The sequence below is a fragment of the Phocoena sinus genome, chromosome 8, assembly GCF_008692025.1.
Source record: "Phocoena sinus isolate mPhoSin1 chromosome 8, mPhoSin1.pri, whole genome shotgun sequence".
NCBI lineage: Eukaryota > Metazoa > Chordata > Mammalia > Artiodactyla > Phocoenidae > Phocoena > Phocoena sinus.
This window is the reverse complement of record NC_045770.1, coordinates 33,133,675-33,153,837: the sequence shown is the minus strand read 5'-3', so window position 1 is coordinate 33,153,837 and position 20,163 is coordinate 33,133,675. Positions and strand designations below refer to the sequence as shown.

General features: G+C 39.2%; 1 protein-coding gene and 1 pseudogene across 2 annotated transcripts in view; one reads left to right on the top strand and one right to left on the bottom strand.

Annotated features, from left to right (window-relative positions):
* The window catches only part of ARHGAP42 (Rho GTPase activating protein 42), a 284,736-nt gene that overhangs the window by 71,396 nt on the left and 193,177 nt on the right, over positions 1-20,163 (top strand). The gene's annotated exons all lie outside the window — the stretch shown is intronic.
* LOC116757640 lies at positions 8,768-9,853 on the bottom strand (annotated as a pseudogene).

Genomic DNA, 20,163 nt, shown 5'->3' with positions numbered 1-20,163 from the left:
ACTTAACCATTCTATAATTCAGCTCAGCCCTTTGAGAAGATGTGGATAACACTGTTTTTCTTTGCCTCAAAGTGAATCATTCATTCAGACAAATACATATTGGTCATCTGCCATCAAATGTACAAAGTACTGGTTTAAGAATTAGCTTACTTTTTTTTTAAACTTAATATTGATTTCTCTTTTAATTTTAGTATTTATTTATAAAGAAAAAAAATCAGTCAGGACGTATTAACCAGTATTAGTGTAGGACACAGAACATTACTGGGGATCAGGAGACTTGAGCCCTCATATGATTTTGCCACAGATATTTAGCAATCTGACCCTGGTGAAGGTATACCCCTTCCTGAATCAGATGGTTTCATTTCCCATAAGTGAAGAGGTTGGGTTACGTGGTCTCAAGTTTTATCTGTATCTGAGTTTTTACCGTTTGAAGATCAGATTCATGTAGCATTCTTTTCCCCACATTTTAACAATCCCTACGTGACAGTTTGTAGACATGGGGTCCGTTTGTAGGCTGGATTAGAGTCACACAATCAGAAGACTATAAAATATGTGCATACATTTTAGAGAATAATATGCTAAGTGTACTTACCTTCCAGGTAAAAATAGAATATTACAAGCATTTAGAATAGTGACTCCCAAACTTAAATGTGTATATGATACACCTGGAGATCTCATTAAGTGCAGACTATGATTCAGAAGGTCTCAGATGGAGTGTGTGATTCTGTGTTTGTAACGCACTTGAAGGTGATGTCGGTGTCAGTAGTCCACGGACCTCTCTTTGAGTAGCAGGGCTTTGGAATCCCTGACATGCTTCTCCACAATCATGTTCCTCTCCTTCCTCTGCCTTTTCTTTTTCTTATATAGTTTTGTCAGTTATATATGTATTTCTAAAAAATACATTTTTATTGTTTTCGAAAACCTAAAGTGTCAGGTCCAAACCTAGCTGTGAAAGGAAAGAGCTCTCAGGAGAAGATAAGCCGAATGAGTTTCCAATTCATTGTGTGGCTTTAGCTTGTTACATTCACAAAAGTTCCATCTGGAGAAATCACGTGCACAGCCCTCACACAAGCTGTTTCTGGTGTGGGGTGCGTGTTGTGCAGTCGTCACATGGCCCAGCTGGCCTCTTCCAGAGGAGCTGTGCCAGGTGGTTACTTGACTTGTCTGCTCCTTTAGGAGTGTTAGGTATGCTGAGGGGGTGTGGAGGGGGCTGGTCTTGGGATCATGAGGGGCTCTATACGCCCTCAGGTCTGTGGGGAGAGGCGGCTGAGCCTGACTTGGCTGAGGTGTAGGTAGGGAGCCCCTAGGAAGGAGGGAGAGGGCTGCCACCTGGGCCTCAGGCAGCGTGACTTCCTCCTCTTTACAGGACACACGCGGAAGGCCAGCATCAGTGATCGCGTGACACTGACAGCTGGAACAATTGTCATCCTGTGTGCCATTTCATGACGTTTGTGTCATAAATGTCTAGCCCCCAACATTGGCTTTGGAATACACCTCACCAGACAAAAGCCTTGGTTATATTACTAAAATACTAATATAGTAGCATTATTATTTAGAAGAAAGAAAGAACACCCACATGCTCACATAACAGCAATTATTTTCACTTAGTAATGAGACTATAAAATCCAAGAAGGCAGAGGCCAGATCTTTTTCTTTTTTTTTGCTTTCAATCATTTCACTTTAGCACCTGACCCAGGGTCTGACTCATGGTAAACCTTTGGTTAAATCGTTGTATAAATGATATAATTTTCCTTATAAACTTAACTTTTTCACTTATGTGTATCTTTTTCTAATATAATTAATATAGTTTTACTACATATAACTACATATTGTATATAATTTGTTACTTCTCCTTTATAAAGAGGATTCTAGCAAATACTTCTGGGTTTTTATAGATATTGTAATTTTTAATGATTTTATGATTTTAAAATATTCCATAGGTTCATGTACATGAATTTATGAAATAATCTCTTTAGTACACTCAGACTGCTTCTAGTTGGTCTTTTACTTTTTAACAGTGCAATAAATATATTTCTGCATATTTCACAATTTCCTTTAAGCTTCTTACTTAAAATTCCTTCTTGAAGCCACATGGAGTAATGGCAGAGGTGGGCGTTTTTAATCATTATGCTCTTTGACCTTGCAGGCAGATGGATGGTAGGCGATTTCCCCCCCGGTGTGGTGAACTTGATATCTCAACTTTGCTCTGTTTCTCTCTTTCCACTTTGTCTAGATGGATGTTATTGTTGTGGCTCTTACAGATTAGATTGGAAAGGTGTAAATTGATCAGTATGTGAAAGCTTATGATAGGCACTGAATATTAAGTTCTAATGCTTTCAGGGCTTTGAGGAATTAAATCCAGCATTGGGGAGTGGAAGGTGAATACTATATAGTAGTTATGGCTCGCTACTTTTAAATCAGGAGACTTATTTAACTCCTATTGGGAATTTGATTTAAACACCAATGCTTTGTTAGGAAAACCTAACTTAGAGGACAGAGATTTATAAACAAAAATTATTTCTGAAACAACCAATGTAAAATTATAGATATATTCCCATATCCTCACCATCCAGCACTTTTTATCCTTTTACTGAGCCCCCAAATACACTGTAAATAGTTAAAAATAACTATGTATATAATAAAGAAGTAGTAGAAGACTGAATAATCATTCCAAACATGGAGGAATTGTGAGGCTAACGCAAGCTGTTGTACCAAGGACAGTGATCTAAGAATGTATCCCTGAGAATTATGGGTAAGGCTGGTATGAATGGAGGGCAAGAACTATCCTTACCTACCTTCATTAGCTTCAGTTCCACAGGGGAAGATACAAAGTTTCAGCTGTCTTTAAACCAATAAGGACCTACTGTATAGCACAGGGAACTCTGCTCAATGTTATGTGGCGGCCTAGATTGGAGTTTGAAGGAGAATGGATACATGTATATGTTCCGCTGAGTTGCTTTGCTGAGCCCCTGAAACTATCACAGCATTGTTAATTGGCTATACTCCAATATAAAATGAAAAGTTAAAAAAAAGTAGCTTGTTGAAGCCCCAGTTTCAGCTTCTTCTTTATTCCTCTGATTTAATAAGAGGAATGAAGTAGGGACAGCTGTGACTCTTAGCACTGAATAATAGCCATAATACTCTCAGCCAGGGTAGCCTTGAGACTTACCATTGACGTAACCACTGAAGATGATGACTTACAAAAAAAGCTCATCTTTTATAAGGGAGCAGTGTCAGTGCAAAATAACTTGTAAAGTCAAGGCATTTGCAGACTTTCTGCATATAAGTTATGGTGGTGGGAGGGGGTAGAAGATGAGTAAGATGTCTGTTTTCAGTGTGCTTACGGTAGAATAGGGCAAAAAACAGATTTTGAGCAAGGTAAGGAAAAGAGGGTTCTGTTACTATATCAGTATGATGACTCAACTTGTGGAAGCTGTTCCGGGAGTTTGTTAGGCACGTAGGCCTGTGTCTGTCCTGTAAATCGGCCCCACTCTTCAGCTGTCCCCATCTGCTCCCACCCTCTGGCCTTGTGCTTGCCGGTTTGTTTGTTTGTTTTTTGGTGCCAGTGAGACAGTGCTGGCTTGGAAGGAAGCAAAGTGGGATTAGTTGTCTGGGACCCAGTGGGGAATGCCTGTGGCTCAGGGAGCAGGTCAGTTGCCGAAGCAGGGCAGCATCCTGTACTCTCCTTTGAGCACCTCGTTTCCATCTTACAGCAGCGAGAGGCCATTGCTCCTCCCTCCTCTAAGGATGATTGAGCTGCCTGTGAACTTTTGATTGCTTCCTTTTATCTGCCTGCCACAGCGCTGGCCCAGTGGGAGACCATCCAACTTAACTTCCCACAGCTGTTCTAACTGCCCACTTTTTATGCTACTTCATTTTTCTGGACTGAGTAAAGACACTGAGTTAGGAGTAAGTTAGGAATTGAGTGGCTGGACGCTTGGGGGTTAGAAATTGGTGATGGAGGGGAAAAGAATGATTACAAACTGGTATAAGATTCAGGCCTCCTCAAATAATAAATTTATATGGGTAGACTGGAAACAAAATGTACCGTTGTTTAACCATAATTATACAAAAGACAATACCTACTGCATTAATCCTGGTATGTGTGTGGGAATTGCTAATGTCATGTGATCAGCCCTAAAACCTTACTAGTAGGAAATAAAAAAACTATCTCTACAGAAAATAAAACACTATTCTTTTGAAAACTCTTTACAGTGGTTCATTTGAACAAGTAGAAGCTCAAAGATATTACTGTGAATCTGAGGCTGTGGTTTTTGTTATGCATATTTAGTGCCTATAATTTGAAATCACTTTTAACCAAGTCTTAAAAAAAGTCTGCATTAAAAACAAAATCAGATATTGTTAGTCACGCTGAACCGGTGCCAATAAAAATATTAGTCATTAATATGCGGCAAAGCTCATTCATTCTATGTAATCTTGGAAACCATTGGAAAGTCCAGTTGTGATTTTCCATAAATAGCTTGGCTGATGATGTTGTGTGATGGCCTATTGTAGTGCTCAGGAAAGTCTTGGACAATGTGAACTTTGCACTCAAGAGATTAAACATTTACCAAGAAGGAGAGTCAGTTTGCTAGTAAATATTCTAGGTGGGGACTTATTCCTTTAGACATACCTAAACAGAAAATTCCTGTGGTAGAGACAGGCTACGTACAAGCACTTGTCAACTAAGGTTATGGCTCCCAACTCTGAGTGGAGAAATGAGTCCATGAAGTAGGTAATTCAGATCAAAATATATTTCATAATATTGATAATTGTACAGATAGTTCTGACTTAATTCATGTATTTGTGTTCAGGTATTTACTCTGCTTTGAATACAGATATGCACACATAGCAATAATGGTTAGTGCTTAATAGTTCTTAGAATGAAGAGCATGTTATATGGTTTTTTTTAAACCCTTACAAATCTTATGTGTACAGATTGACAGATGGTAACTCAAACCGAACCAAGTTTTGTATACTGCATTGGCTGGAATGTGCCTTATGTTTTGAATTCTTTTCTATTATTTTGGAAAATACGTTGAAAGGTGAGACTGTAGGAAATTAATTTAAAATAGTGACATTTTAACTCACAGGGACTTTATTGAATCTTCCTGAGCAAGCAGTGCTTTGCCCAGGTGCAAATATTTGTTGTTAGATTACCTCTCTGAAGCTGGGTGTGCATCAGTGTAATACAGTGGTTAAGTGAAATCGCCTAGACAGAAGCCTGAGAGTGATCACTGATGCTTGCTCAGAGGGTGTGAAGTAGAAGACATTTTTCAAGGGAGTGGTTGAAAAATGTTTTTCATTTTCTTTGTTAGAGGAATTACTGGAGGAAAATGCATAAATCTTTGACCAAATAAATTCATTCACTTCAAGGATGCATCTTGTTAGGTCTAATGGAAAGGTAGTATTTCAGGTTAAAAAGAACTAGTATATTTATACACCCAGGAAATGCACTTAAATGATCATAAATGATTTTAGCTAAGAAAAAAACACACCTATTTTCTTCAAGTTAAACTAATAAAATTCAGCTATTAAGCTACCAAATTGAAAATGCTTCTGTAAAGATTTTCTTCAGAATTCAGTTATGAGCTACAGATACTCATCCATACAGATCACTACTACCATTTGTCTGATGATATTGGTATGCATAAGGTAGAGTGTGGCCATAAGATTCTTCTTGGGCATCTCTTAGGAAAAAGTTAGCAAACCAGACACAATGCCATTACCAACCACAACTGAACTCTTCAAAAAAAAGACCTGTAATTTTATTAAATTCTAGGAAACAAATTACCTTCTCATTTGCTGAATCAAAAGAAAATCCATCAGTTATTACGAACCCTCATTACAACCCACTTAAATGTGGTTATATACATCAGGAAGTCCTCTATTAAAGTGGAACATTTCCAAATGCCTAAATTGTTTATATAAATAACATTTTCTTTTGAACTCTGTAGAGGAAGCATATTTGACTTTTTTATGGCTCTCAGTTGGACAATTGAATTATTGTTTTCCATTTTCTTTTACCACCCTTATTTTTGCACCCACACAGAAACCACCCACAATTAAGGATTGAAACAGCTGGGAAAGTTGCACATTTCAGGTGGAGTTCCTCTCTTTAAAAAAACACACCACTTGAGAGAGATGTTTTCATCATATTATCTCTGTATTTTAAAGAACTTTATTTGATTTAATTTGAAGTTCAAAGGCTTAGATTTTTTTTCCAGAATCTGAAGTTAAAAAAAAATATCATGTTAAAAGTCACATCTCAAAGAAAAAAAAATTGCCTTTTAATTTATCGATATACGTTAACCCCCTGAACCCCCTTTCTGTCTTTTGTGATTTTTTTTGTTTTGTTTTGTTTTTTGCGGTATGCGGGCCTCTCACTGTTGTGGCCTCTCCCGTTGCAGAGCACAGGCTCCAGACGCGCAGGCTCAGCGGCCATGGCTTACGGGCCCAGCCGCTCCGCGGCATGTGGGATCTTCCCGGACCGGGGCACGAACCCGCATCCCCTGCATCGGCAGGCGGACTCTCAACCACTGCACCACCAGGGAAGCCCTGTGACTTGTTTTGTTGAACAAAAAGTGGCTGTCTTTTTCACAGAGAAATCAATCTTTTATCTCCTCCAGTAAATTATATGCTGTCTGAGGTCAGAAAGTTTTCGCACATTGTATTCCTGCAAAATTCTTTAGCACCTTATTTGTAGCAGAAGCTTAGTAAATATTTGTTGCATAAATAGTCCCCCTGGAAAACCTAGTGAACTTTAGTTTCTAGAAACAAATCACTTTAAGGTGCATAAATAAAATTTTAGAGTCATATATTAAAAAATAAAATGTACATATTTGGGTATATCTAGAATGATTCTTTTCAGTATGGTAATAAACTAAATTTTGAGAGGGAAAATAGTTCATATATAGTCATCTCTCGATATCCACAGCAGGTTGGTTTCAGGAGCTTTCATGGATACCGAAATCCTTAGATGCTCAAGTCCCTTATGTAAAGTGGTGTGGTATTTGCATATAGCCTACACAATCCTCTTGTATATACTTTAACTCATCTCTAGCTTACTTATAATACCTAATACAATACAAATGCTATGTAAATAGCTGCCAGCATGTGGAAAATTCAAGTTTTGCTTTTTGAAACTTTCTGGAATTTTTTTTCCCAAGTATTTTTAATTCACAGTTGGTTGAATCTGAGGATGCAGAACTGGATATAGAGAGCCAACTGTATTTACATATAAATACACAAACACAGACACACACATATATGTAACTTTTGCATATAATTGAGAATGATTTAGAACAAATATCTTAATATTTGTAAATGTTTCAAACCAGAGCTAAATATTGTAATATTCTTTAGTTTATTATTCAATGTTTATTGACTACTGTTAGGTGACAAGCTCTGTGCCAGTCCCCAGGGACCTGGTGGTGAAAAGAGTAGTCAAAGCTTTTGCCCTCATGGAGTGTACAGACTAAAGAATAAAATGGTAGCAATATCCTTCCTTTAGAGATAAAAAAGGCTTATTTCAGGGTGAGTGGATAGAGAGTGAAAAGAGAACTTTTATATATGGTTAGTGACTTATAAGAGCTCAAAAAAAATTCAACAAAATGATTAGACAGGGCTTCCCTGGTGGCGCAGTGGTTGGGAGTCCGCCTGCCGATGCAGGGGACAGGGGTTCGTGCCCCGGTCCGGGAGGATCCCACATGCCGCGGAGCGGCTGGGCCCGTGAGCCATGGCCGCTGAGCCTGCGCGTCCGGAGCCTGTGCTCTACAGCGGGAGAGGCCACAACAGTGAGAGGCTCGCGTACCGCAAAAAAAAAAAAAAAAAAAAAAAAATGATTAGACAATGAAATAAATGCTCTGACCCAATATAACTTGGGATGCAGGAATATACAGTTGATTCTCATTATCCACAAATTCTGTATTTGCAAATTTGCTTCCTCTACAATTTATTGGTATCCCCCAAATCAATACTCCTAGCACTTTTGTGGTCATTCGTGGTCATCTGTAGAGAGGTGAAAAAGTTGAGCCGCCTGACTCATGGAGAATCTACTGTATAAAATATGGTGCATTTCATAGGTGCATGAGGCAGCCTTGACTCATTGAAGACGAATAGGATAGATTTTTCTCTTCTATAAGAGCAATAAGCTAAAGTGTATTAAAGAAGAAAATTCAGTTGGGGCTTTTTGTTATTATGCAAAAAATTATGACAAAAATGTCATCAAGCATATGCCATGCTTCAGGCTTAAAATTATAAACTAACCATATGATTCCAATTTTACCAACACCATTCTATTCATACCTAAAATAAAAGAGATGTACTCCAACTGTGGTTCTGTGGGTCAATGCAAGTGCATTAAAACAAACAAATAAACAAACCAGGTATCCATAGGTTACATTATAAAGTCAAGCTACCCATGCCCCGTTTTCTCCTGGGCACAAACCCAGAGAAATGGCCAAGTTCCATCTTGTAAGAAAATCTCATCTGGGGCAGCCTTCTTCCAAAGGCAGTCAGAGTAATCTTTTTAAAATGCAAAGATGATGTCATTTCTCTGATTAATGCCCTGAAATGGCTTCTCATTGTCTTCAGGTTGAAATTCCACATCCCTAACATGGCCTATTAGGTCTTGTCTACCTGCCCATAACCTTTACACATGGCATTTTTTGTTGTTGTTGTTAGATGGAGGTGAAAGTGTGGAAAATTTTATTATCATTCAGTTTTAAAAGCTTTATACCTGTGGTACACCAAGGGGAAGGGGTTCTTAAAGAAGTGACTCTTTGGGTCTGGTCCCTGGTTTAGGAGTTGTGGAGCTTTGGTATGTGTTTGTTAAGTGCTTTAAGAATTCACCATCTTGGTCCCGGGCTGGTAAGGTTGTGCCAGTTTCTTCTTCCTGGAGGATAAAAAGAGGACGTTGAGGATGATAACAATTTTGGTGTCTGGGATGAGGAGAAAATTTATTAGAGGCTCCAAGACTCCAGCCTGGACAAGCTGGATCAACTGGTCCACGGTGCCCCCAGTTGTGAAGTTAGCCACTGTCCAGACAACCTCTCACTGGGCTTTAAATTCTCCGTTTTCTGGAACAGCCACCAAGGGAGGCAGAGCACTGCAAGCGATCAGCTGCTAGATGTGCTGGCGGGGTCCCGCGGCCACATCACTTAGGGCCCAGGCTGTCTCCTTCTGGATGGAGGAGTGGGGGTGTGTGAGGAGCTGGAGCCACACAGCCAGGATGGCCGTGTCCAAGGCCAGCTGGGTCTGGTGGTCCGTCCCCGTGACACAGTGTTCCCCACAGTATGCAGAGAGAGGGTCAAGACATTGAGTTCTGAGCTGCTCATGAGTCGACCAGCCTGGGCAGGACCCCTGTGTCCACCACTTGGCTGATGTATGCATCGCAGCCATCGGTGAGGTAGGACAGGGCCCAGCAGCTGTCCGAGAGAACCTCTGGGTGCCATAACGGGTGGAAGAGGGCGGGCAACATCTGCTTCACTGTGTGATCAGAAGGGTACAGGTTCTTGTTCCGGCACAGGTTGGACAAGGTCCACGTGATGTTGTACAGGAATGTGACTGGTATACTTGATGAAACCAGGGTCAGCAGATGTGGAATGGCATCACTCTAGATAACGTTGTCTCTGAATTCTGGTCCATCATCTGCTATATTACCAAGGACCCACACTGCTTGTTCACACACAGTCATATGAGTGGAAGACAGGAGCTCAGCCAAGGGCTGGATGGCCCCTCCATCCACAACGGCGCGAGTCACCTCTGAAGTCCCCGAGGTAATGTTGGTCAGAGCCCAGGCTGCCTCGAGCTGCAAGTGGGGGTGAAGGGATGACTTCAGGAACAGAAACATGTTTTATTGCATATTGGTAAATATTAGGTATCAGAAAGGTAAACCATGGCCCATGTGTGTGGTAGGTGCATAGTTTCTACCTTTGTTGGTTAATTTCCTGCTTTGCTTAATAGAGTTGATCCACCCATGCTGAATATCATGTAAATTCTGCATCCACTTTGAAAACAGCTTTTGAAGATAGTATTGTGTCACAGTTGTCTTCTTGGTGTGGAGTAGTTTCTATCTTTCTATTGGGGAGCTGCATTTCTTTAGTTCTAGGATAATTCATGTACCTCCTTTATGTACATATGGGGGTGGGAAGATGGGAAGTTGCACAAGCTGTTGTTCTTTTTGTCTGTTTTTTTTTTTTTTTTTTTTTTTTGAATTATCAGAAAGAGCTACTTCTGACAGAAATGTTGGCATATGTGTTAGCATACGGTATTTGTCTTTCTCTTTCTGACTTACTTCACTCTGTATGACAGACTCTAGGTCCATCAGCATTTTTTTTAATGGACCTAGAGAGAACATTTCTAAATATGAATGAAATAATAAAAGTACAGTTTCAATTTTGACATTAAAAGGTTTGGACCATAAAGGCAATAGTCCTGGAGACTGTATCTGAAATAAGTGAGTTAAGAGGCAGGACGTGGGCACCCAGAGACTAATGAAAACTCACTGGCAAAAGGCAAGGACAGCATATGAGCAATGGAGACAGCCTTGGGGTGGGGGAGGAGGAAAGCAAGAAAATAGTTGAATAACAGGCCTACAAAAGAAAGAAAAGCTTGCCTTGGATAGTTATCAAGGAATATGTGGCTGGGAAAAAACAGCTTAATTCAGAGTAATTTCTCGGTCATTGAGAGAATTCAGGATAGTTGCTGAGTCATGATTCGGAGGGCTGTAGAGAAGAGCTTTCAGGTCCTGCTTGATTCTTAGGACTCAGACATAGTGTTCTGTTTCTTCCATTACCAAGAGGGCCACGAGTAACTACTTCTGCCATTGAAAGTACAGATGTGCTTCAGGCAAGGAGCATTCTTACAAATCTTATTTTAAACAATTACACACACACACACAGTCACGCGTATCTACTGTTTTCTATTTAAATATATTTTTAACTCTTAACTCCTTACACAAAGAGCGTGCATTCCTCCCCCCCACCCCCGCCACAAAGTCAGCAGTTGCCAAGCTGCCTAGCATCAGAATCAAGTATGGGGAACCTTAAAATTTTGATTCTTGGGCTTCACCCCCAGACCTGAACTAAGGTACAATCCTCTGCGTTGAGACATTAGGAGCCTTTCATTTTATGGAGATTCGTGTTGTCTGATGCAGCCTGGGAAAAATTGTTACTCTAAACAATATACTTGTGCTTTATACCGAGGGAGGGAGGCATAACTGGGGGAAGGTACTAAAACTGGGAAAAGGTCTGTTCCAGAGGAGTGCTTTGTGGGTCACCAGATCCCTGATGCCTAGCATTTTGCCTAGCATTTTGGAGCCACTGAGGCTATAGAGGCCATGTGTTTGTGGGGAAACCTGGTCATTTGTTGTACCATTTTTCCTTGACAGCCTGAAAAAAGGTTTTGGTTTATGCAGAACAAATTGGTCTGTCTATCTATCTATCTATCTATCTATCTATCTATCTCTCTATCTTAGAATGAGAGATAGTGTTTATGGACCAGTGTAGATGCTATGCAGATTACTCAGGGATGAAGGAAAAAATCAACTTTTCAAATTAAAATCCCATATAAGATGTCATTTAGTTCATGTTGACTTTGGATTCTCTGGAATTCTCTACTGATAATATCTTCTGAGTGCAAAGAACCTTATGGGTAATTTGGTACATGCAACATGAATAAGATCTTCTTGTACCCTTATTAATAGAAGGGGGTCCAAAAATAGCTTTATGATATCATCACTATATTACTCAGGAGAATGTGCTGAGTGCTTTAGGTAGAGTAGTAAGAACAGAAATGCTGTGAGAGCACAAAAGCTGGAGAAGGGACATCAGAAGATGCTTAAAAAGAGGATGCTATTTGAGCTGAGTCCCAATGTCTAGGTAAGATACAGCTTAGGAAATGTATTGGGTTGGCCAAAAAATGTTTTGGTTTTTAAGTAAAAATAAAAGACACATTTTTCATTTTCACCAAGAACTTTATTGAACAATGTATTCACACTTTTGTTCCACTACCTTCTGCCATTTTTCAGGCAACTTCATAATTCCATCTTCCCAAAACTTTTTATCTTTTTTGAGCAAAGAACTGTTCCAGGTGCCTTTTACAGTCTTCCAGGGGGTTGAAATTTTTTCCACTAAGAGAATTTTGTAAAGACCTAAATAAATGGAAATCCAAAGGTTCAATGTCTGGTGAATACAGCGGATGAATCAGAACTTCCCAGCCAAGCTGTAATAGTTTTTGCCTGGTCATCAAAGAAACATACAGTTTTGTGTTATCCTGATGGAAGATTATGTATTTTCTGTTGACTAATTCTGGATGCTTTTCGTCGAGTGCTGCTTTCAGTTGGTCTAACTGGGAGCAGTACTTGTTGGAATTAATCGTTTGGTTTTCCGGAAGAAGCTCATAATAGAGGACTCCCTTCCAACCCGACCATATACACAACATCACCTTCTTTCGATGAATACTGGCCTTTGGCGTGGTTTGTGGTGGTTCATTTTGCTTGCCCCGCAATCTCTTCTGTTCCACATTATTGTACAGTATCCACTTTTCATCGCCCATCGCAATTTGTTTTAAAAATGGAACGTTTTCATTATGTTTCAGTAGAGAATCACATGCGGAAATACAGTTAAGAAGGTTTTTCTCACTTAATTTATGTGCAACCCAAACATCAAAGCGATGAACATAACCAAGCTGGTGCAAATGATTTTCAGTGCTTGATTTGGGTATTTTGAATATGTTGGCTATCTCCTGCGTGGTATACCGTTGGTTGTTCTCAATCAATGTCTTGATTTGATTGCTATCAACTTCAACTGGTCTACCTGACCATGGAGCATCATCCAGTGAGAAATCTCCAGCATGAAACTTCGCAAACCACTTTTGACACGTTCGATCAGTCACAGCACCTTCTCCATACACTGCACAAATCTTTTCTGCATTTCAGTTGTGTTTTCACCTTTCTTTAAATAATAAAGCATAGTATGCCGAAAATGTTGCTCTTTTTCTTCCATCTTCAGTATTAAAATGGCTACACAAAAATTCACCAGTTTTGGTAAGTCTTTTTTAGAATGCACTCTGATATGACAGCTGTCACATACAATCTAACAAAATTGTTTCAAATGAAGTTAAAGACAACTAAGTGCTACTAGAGCCATCTTACGGAAAACCAAATGAAAGAATCTTTTGGCCAACCCAGTAGTTAAAGGAAAGACGTGGAAAAGGGATACTATAGGAATGTTAGTAGTTTCAAAGTACTAAGAGATCAGAAGTAGTAGCATCTCAAGCTAACACAGTTGGAAAGGTACTTTGGAGCCACATCATGGAGGCCCCAAATCATTTGCAATATGGATTTCTGACTTTATTTACTCATTCAGTTTTTGAGTTGGATAATGACACAATCAAAGGTGCCCTTTAGGAATTTTATTCTGACCATTACTACATAGGGTGAGCTGGAGCCATAGGAACTGGGAAACCAATAACTAGGCTGTTGTAATAGTACAGCAAAGATGAAGTGATACCCTTACATGGGTATGGAAGAAGGGTAGAGGAGAGAGATCAACAGCATTTGGCAATTGAATCTGTGGAAGGAAGGACTGAGGATAATCCATCACTCGAGTTACTAGGAGAATGGTGTTAGGGGCCCATTTATATGTTTATATGTGGCCAGGGTACCTGGGGGTGGAGCAGAATTATGAGTTAAGTTTTGGTACATGTTAAGTTTTGAGATTCAGACAAAATTCCTAGTAGAAATTCCCGGGATAATCAGATTTGTTAAATTTAGAATAGTGAGGTGGGGTTGTGGAACTGTGCCTAGAATAGAGGGAAAGTGTATATAAATTTCAGGTGAGCTAATTTGAGTTCAGAGGTTAGCTCTGCCAGTCATTAGCTCTATGGCCTTGCATATTATTTAACCTCTACATGTCAGTTTCATTATTTGAAAAGTAGGAGAATGGTGATAGAAGATTTGGGTGTTTTACTTGTGAGTGCCTCGTAGGGTGTTGTGAGGATTAAAGAGCTGTGCACCATGCTGGTGCGGGTACCAAAGCTCCTCCTTCCCCACTCCCAGGTCTTCTTGTCTTCCTCCTTCATGAGGATGGGAGTCCACTGGTGTAAGTTTGTAGATGAGGAGGAGAAATGGCTTGTGAGGAGAGAAGAGTGCTGGTGGAAATAAGAGCGGGGGAGAAAAAATGGAGATGGATATGGAAAAGGGTGAGATTAGAAGCTTCTCGGGGAGTTGTTAGCTTTTGAGAGGAAGAGGGCCCCTCCTCTGAGGCAGGCAAGTTGAAAAGAATGGAGACCATGTTGATCAGAAAAGCAGGAGGCCAGGCCATCTGGTGTGAGTGAGGGAAGTTTGGGGCTGGGTTCTTGAGAAAGGAGAAAATTCTTTTTAGATGGCCACTGTGGGAAATAAGATTAGGAGTAAACTAGAGTTGAATAAAAGCATTGCCAAGAAGCAGAAGCAGAGGGGTTAGATCGCTCGAACTCTTCGTGTCCTTGTGGGTGTGTGAATTACAGAAGAGGGAAGGTCATTAGAAGTTAAGAGGTTGTGGAAGAGAGAGGCTGCATATTGGACAAGGAAGCGGATGTTGAAGCTTCAGTAGGGTGGTGGCAGGAGCATTGGGTGCAGAGGAGGAGTATGAATGGGGTGCTTCAGCCTTTGTGGAATGTGAAGAAGTGTTAGGAGGTCAGTTCCTAATGGCAGTAAGGATGGGGGTGGGGGTGTATTTGGTGTAAATGCTTGTTTGTTAGCAGCAAATTACTGATTGTTCCCTTTAAAGCAGGATACTTGGCGCCTGATTATCCTCTGAGCACAGATAGTTCTGGCTCTGTTTGCCTTTAAAGATGATAAGCCTCTTCTTTTCTGTAATGGAGCTGGGTAGTAGGCTGGCACTACCTTTTATCCACCCCACTCCTTTCACAATAATGGTTTGCTGGGAGAGAATAGACTTTGGAATCAAACATTCAAAACTGAATACCTGCTTCTCCACTTACTAGCTGTGAGATCATGGGGCAAGCTACCCCAGCTGATTGACCTTTTTCTCATCTGAAGAATGAAGGTAACACTTAACTTCAGTACCTCATATCATTGGGTGGGCATTAAATGAAACAGTTTATGTAACATCTCTACCTCTTGGCAGAGGTGCTCTGAAGTGGGAGTGGTTTACATCTTGGGAAAATGTTTTCTGAATTGGGAGTTGTTTTGGCTTTGGGAAACAGGTCAAACACCACAAAACAAAACAAAAACTAAAAAAAGGCAACATCAGAAAAGCACAGTTCTTCATTTTCTAATTAATATGTGTGCTTGCGAAAAAAATTAAATATATGTGGCTTGTAGACAGTGTTATGCACAACAGTACTTATTGCATCAACATAAAATTTCATAGTAAAAAACAAAAAAAAAATTTTAACTAGAATTCAGATGAAATTCATTTGAAGTAATGAGTAGTGGGATGAAGTTTTGGGAGAAACCAGCTGGAATCAAATTTTGGAATTGTGTAAAATTGAAAGGCCACCTTTCTGTATTTGCATGTATTCATTTGTCAAAACTTGGCCTTATGTGAATTGTTATATGCTTTATATCTATATCTATATAAAATAACAAGCCCAGTCTATACATCTATATCTATATCTACTTATCTGTCTATATATAGAGATAATACTAGAATTCTCAAACTACCTGGTAGTTTGGCATTTTCAAAGCAGATATTACTGAAAGGTCCTATCCCTGTTCAGAGAGAGTATATGAAGGAAAATCATCAGACATATAGTCTAGTATTATTTCTGTGCATCCACTGTGACTTTTGTCTTGGAATCATAATTCTCCTCACTTTTAGTAGTTATCAATCTGTAACAGTAGTAGTAGTGGTAGTTTTCTTTTATAGGTGAAGCCTCTGGCTTACAGATGGTATCTTTCTTCTTTTGAGTCCAGTTATTACGCCAGTGAGGATAAGATAAACCAGACTGAGTATCTAGTTAGACCAAAAGAATGAAAGATTGACATTTTGGCCACAAGTTCTGAATCTCAGCCCAAATGTACAGTGGCAGTCAATGTTGGGACTCACGTTGATAGATCAGATTAAAGTCTAGCACAGGTTAGTGCTTAGGGACCCATGGAATGTCAGAACCCAGGTATGGAGGGAGGCACTAGGAATAGGAGTTGGGAATTTAAAAGGAGACATATTACTGGTTAGAACCCCTGCAAAGAATCTGGCTAATATGGTTAGAGGATGAACAGGAACAAGAGAAAGCAGAAAGAGATCACTTGATATTAAGCCAGTGGATTCCAAAGTGAGGATTCTGTTCCTGTGTCCTGTTCAGAGTCTACACTGGCATCCAAGTACTGGACAGACAGATTATAGCATAGCTAATGGCAGTATGGAACAAGTGACGAAGCAGAAACAAGGTAGTTCCTAAGTCTGCAGAGTACCTGGTCAACTGGATAAAAGTTTAATTTTACGACTGTTTTCATTTGCAGGTTGTGCATTTCTTATTGTTCTTTAATGCTTAATTAGAAAACTATGCTATAATATTAACCTTTGATTACCAAAATAATATCTAATATGCTCTTCCAACTTGATACATCTCATATTTACTGAAACCCAATTCACCTGAATACAATGCTGCACAATGATGCATTGGTAGGATATAAAAAAAATTAAATGCCAGTTTTCAGGGGCTTGTTTTCAAGATTAATCTTGCTTTTTGATTTGTTTGGCAATGAAAAAAAAAAAAAGACTGACCACCTGGAGGACATTGTGGAGAACCCAGTTTAGTTACCTCAAAGAGAACTAAATTTGCCTGTGTTTTCGTGAGACCTTGGATTCCACCAGGCTGGGCTGTGAAGCTCTGGAAGAAAGATCAGTTCCTCTGAGTACTAGGGTGTATTACAGTGACCTGTCGGCATTCCACAGTGGGCCTGTGACTTTTTTTTTTTTTCTGTTGGTTTAGGAAACAATTTATTGGCTTTGCAACTAGGCATCCATGGAGCTTGAAGCCACAAATAGAGTGGAAAAATCTTATCTGATGTTGTGGCTTTTGGAAACTAATAACTAGAGTTTGTGGTTGCAAATAATGCCAATATTGCAGACAGAGTGGACAGCCCGTCAGCAGGGATATTAATTGTTACCAAAGACTTGCAATATCTGGTGGGAGAGTTGGTGTCAATTTTTATATCACTCTGTTTTGTAGACATAGTATTTATTATTCAGGCATGCCACAAGCTGACCTTGCTGCCTGCTTTGTTTATGGGTTAAATTGTTCCTGAACCAAAACTTTCCACTGGATACTTCAGCCAGTATGCTACCTTTGATCTTTTTAGCGTTCAGAGAATTAAAACTCCCTCAGTGGAAGTTCCAGGCCTGAACTGCTGATGTGATACCCTGTTAGGTCACTGCGTGCTTTTGTAGTGTAATGCTGGGTGTCCCTTGGCTATGTAGGTTGATTCTATTCTAATAATTCTCCATGTGGCCTAGAAGGATATGATGGATTCACCTGCTCTGGCTCAGATCCTCAGTTCAGTACTGATGTTTTACAGCCTTGCTCCTATTCTTCATGAAAAGTCAGTGCCAGAGAAAAAGCTTGCCAGAGCCTACTCACACCCAAATAGAAAAGTCAAGCAACTGTTGGGGCAACATCTGGACTTATAAAATATGATTGCATTGGTGCAATCTGGCTTTTATAGACTTTTACAGGTTTTCATGTTTTCCTTGAGATTTAATCAAGTCTAAATCCTACTGCTAACCCAGTTCCCCTCTATTCATCAGCATTATCTGAACTTCGTAAGTGATTTGCTCTCTCTAATAAAGTGAAAAAAATGTGTTGTGGACATAATTGTATATGTCACTGATTTGTGATCTGTACTTTTTGGTTTTTTTTGAGTATGTGTTTATGCTGTTTAGGTTTGAGGAAAGACTCCTAGGAGAAATATGTAGCACATCATTGTCTGACTATGATATAAATGTTGGTTAGATGCGAGAGAGACATGCTTTTTCAGTTCTTATAGTTGTGAAATCTGTAAACCCAAACTGTTCAATTGCTGAAACATTTAATAGTATATAATGCTTAGTACTTAAGGTTGTGGAATTATATCAACAATGAACAGGGAATAATTTTCTCTATTCTCGCTCATTCTTACTTCCAGACACTAAACAGATTTTCCACAGTTAGAAATAGTAGGATGAATTTAAGCCTGCTGAAAAAAATTGTTAGGAAATAGATATTTTATACAGTTCAGGAATGTTTCAGAATTTACGATATTGGTAAAAACAGTTGAATTATGGGTAAATAATTCAACTGTTGTCTTTGTGAATGTTTATGCTCTTGGGACCCGTCATAAATGCATCTGAATAATAGATTTCTTTTGTTCCAAAAGTATTTTTCCAATATCACATTGTGGAGGTAAAAAGGAAACCTATAGCAGTGTTCTTGACCTCAATAATTTTTTTGGAAAGTTAAAATTTATATATAAAGCTACATTTTGATTGCTCTCCAGTAATCTCATGGTCCAGATGGTCAGGAAGGGGAAAGATTATTACTGGCAAATACAGCCAGGAAAGTTTCATGCAGGTGGCAAGAATGTGGATAGCTAACATAATTTTCCAGAGTATCTGGCCTATCCTTTTCATAATATTTTATGAAGTCTAGAATAAGAGTTGGTATGTTTCTCCTTATAGAGCAAATAGATGGTGGGAATGTATTGTTATATTCATCTACTGAAAGCCCACTGTGTATTAAGTATTGTTTTTGGAATATTACTCTCACTAAATCAAACTCCTGTCATACCACCTAGGTATCGTCAAGATCTATCATTGCAGGACCAGCTGTTATATTTAGTGTTAGCCTGGACCCCCCAAATCAGATAATGCAGTGGTTTTTATTTATGTGAAAATTAATAAATAAAATATGGAGCATCACAAATAATTGATTATAAGAGAAAATATTCGGGTATCAGAAATTTGCATGTAATAAAAAATGTTTTCAGATTTTGCTTAAGCAAAGTCTTAGAAAAAGTGGCTCAAGCAGTCACAAAATCCTTAGCCATTTTGTATAAGGCCCTGTGATGGGTGCTGAGAGAGTCATTTTGTATATGTTTTGTGCCCAAGGTCTGGTGGAGAATAGACTCCCTCTAGTTTTCATGGCCTCTTTAGGCATTTGTGGGTCTCATGCACCAGAGATTCCAATACTGGCTTCTAATCTCTAGAGTACTGCTGGAGAACACTAACTAGGCAGCTTGGACCTGCCTGATTTGTGTTGGAGGTACCTGTTAGACTTTGAGGGTGGGGCAGGCAGGGAAGTGACTGGCTATCCATCTGCCCTTTCTCCTAAAACCCAATTTATGTGATAATACCTTGAATTATTTTATACTTACGTTATAGGATTGTTAATTTCTGTTTTCTTTCCTTGTTATGTTGTGCTTAGTAAACTATTAATGTGATACTTTGACATCATTATAAAGAAAAATATTTAGGGAAAAACATTAGATATGGGTTTAAAAAGTTAGTAGGCCACTGTCCCTGATTCATGAAATAAATTATTTAGTGTTCCTGACTGTTTCTTATAGAACAAATGATGAATCTGAAAGCTTCATTTGGACCAAGAAACATAGTATGCTTTTATAGAACTAGGACTATAATATTTAGAGAGAACAGTCTTAGTTTTTTTGAAGTCATTTCCCTGAAAAATCAACCAAAGAAAAACAGGGAACAAAAGTTACTGTCAAATTGGGGCAGACCCAGAAAACTGCTGGAAGGAGAGTCGTTTTCGTTGTGAGGAACCAGACAAGCAGTTGATTTTGCAAATGTTAAAATTTCTCCCCAGACTTCCTCATTATAATCTACTATTGTCATACTGAGTCTATAAATAGTATTTATAAGGGAAAGAGACCAGAATTCAAGTAAAGCAGAAAATGGCCATTAAGTTTTGGACAAAGAGGTACAGCAGCAAAATGAGAACTTTGAGTTTCCTTCCTTGTAACCAAAATCTGATTTAAGGCAACACCACAATATTGGAGTAGTAGTTACCTTGGGGAAACCTTTGGACTTCTGAAGTCATCATCGTAAAATACTCCCTGGGACCACTAGAGTGCTGCTACGTAGGCCAGTGAACATTTTCTGAGTTGATCAACTGGAAGGTTCTAGTATACCCATGTCAGTCTAAAATCAAGTTATA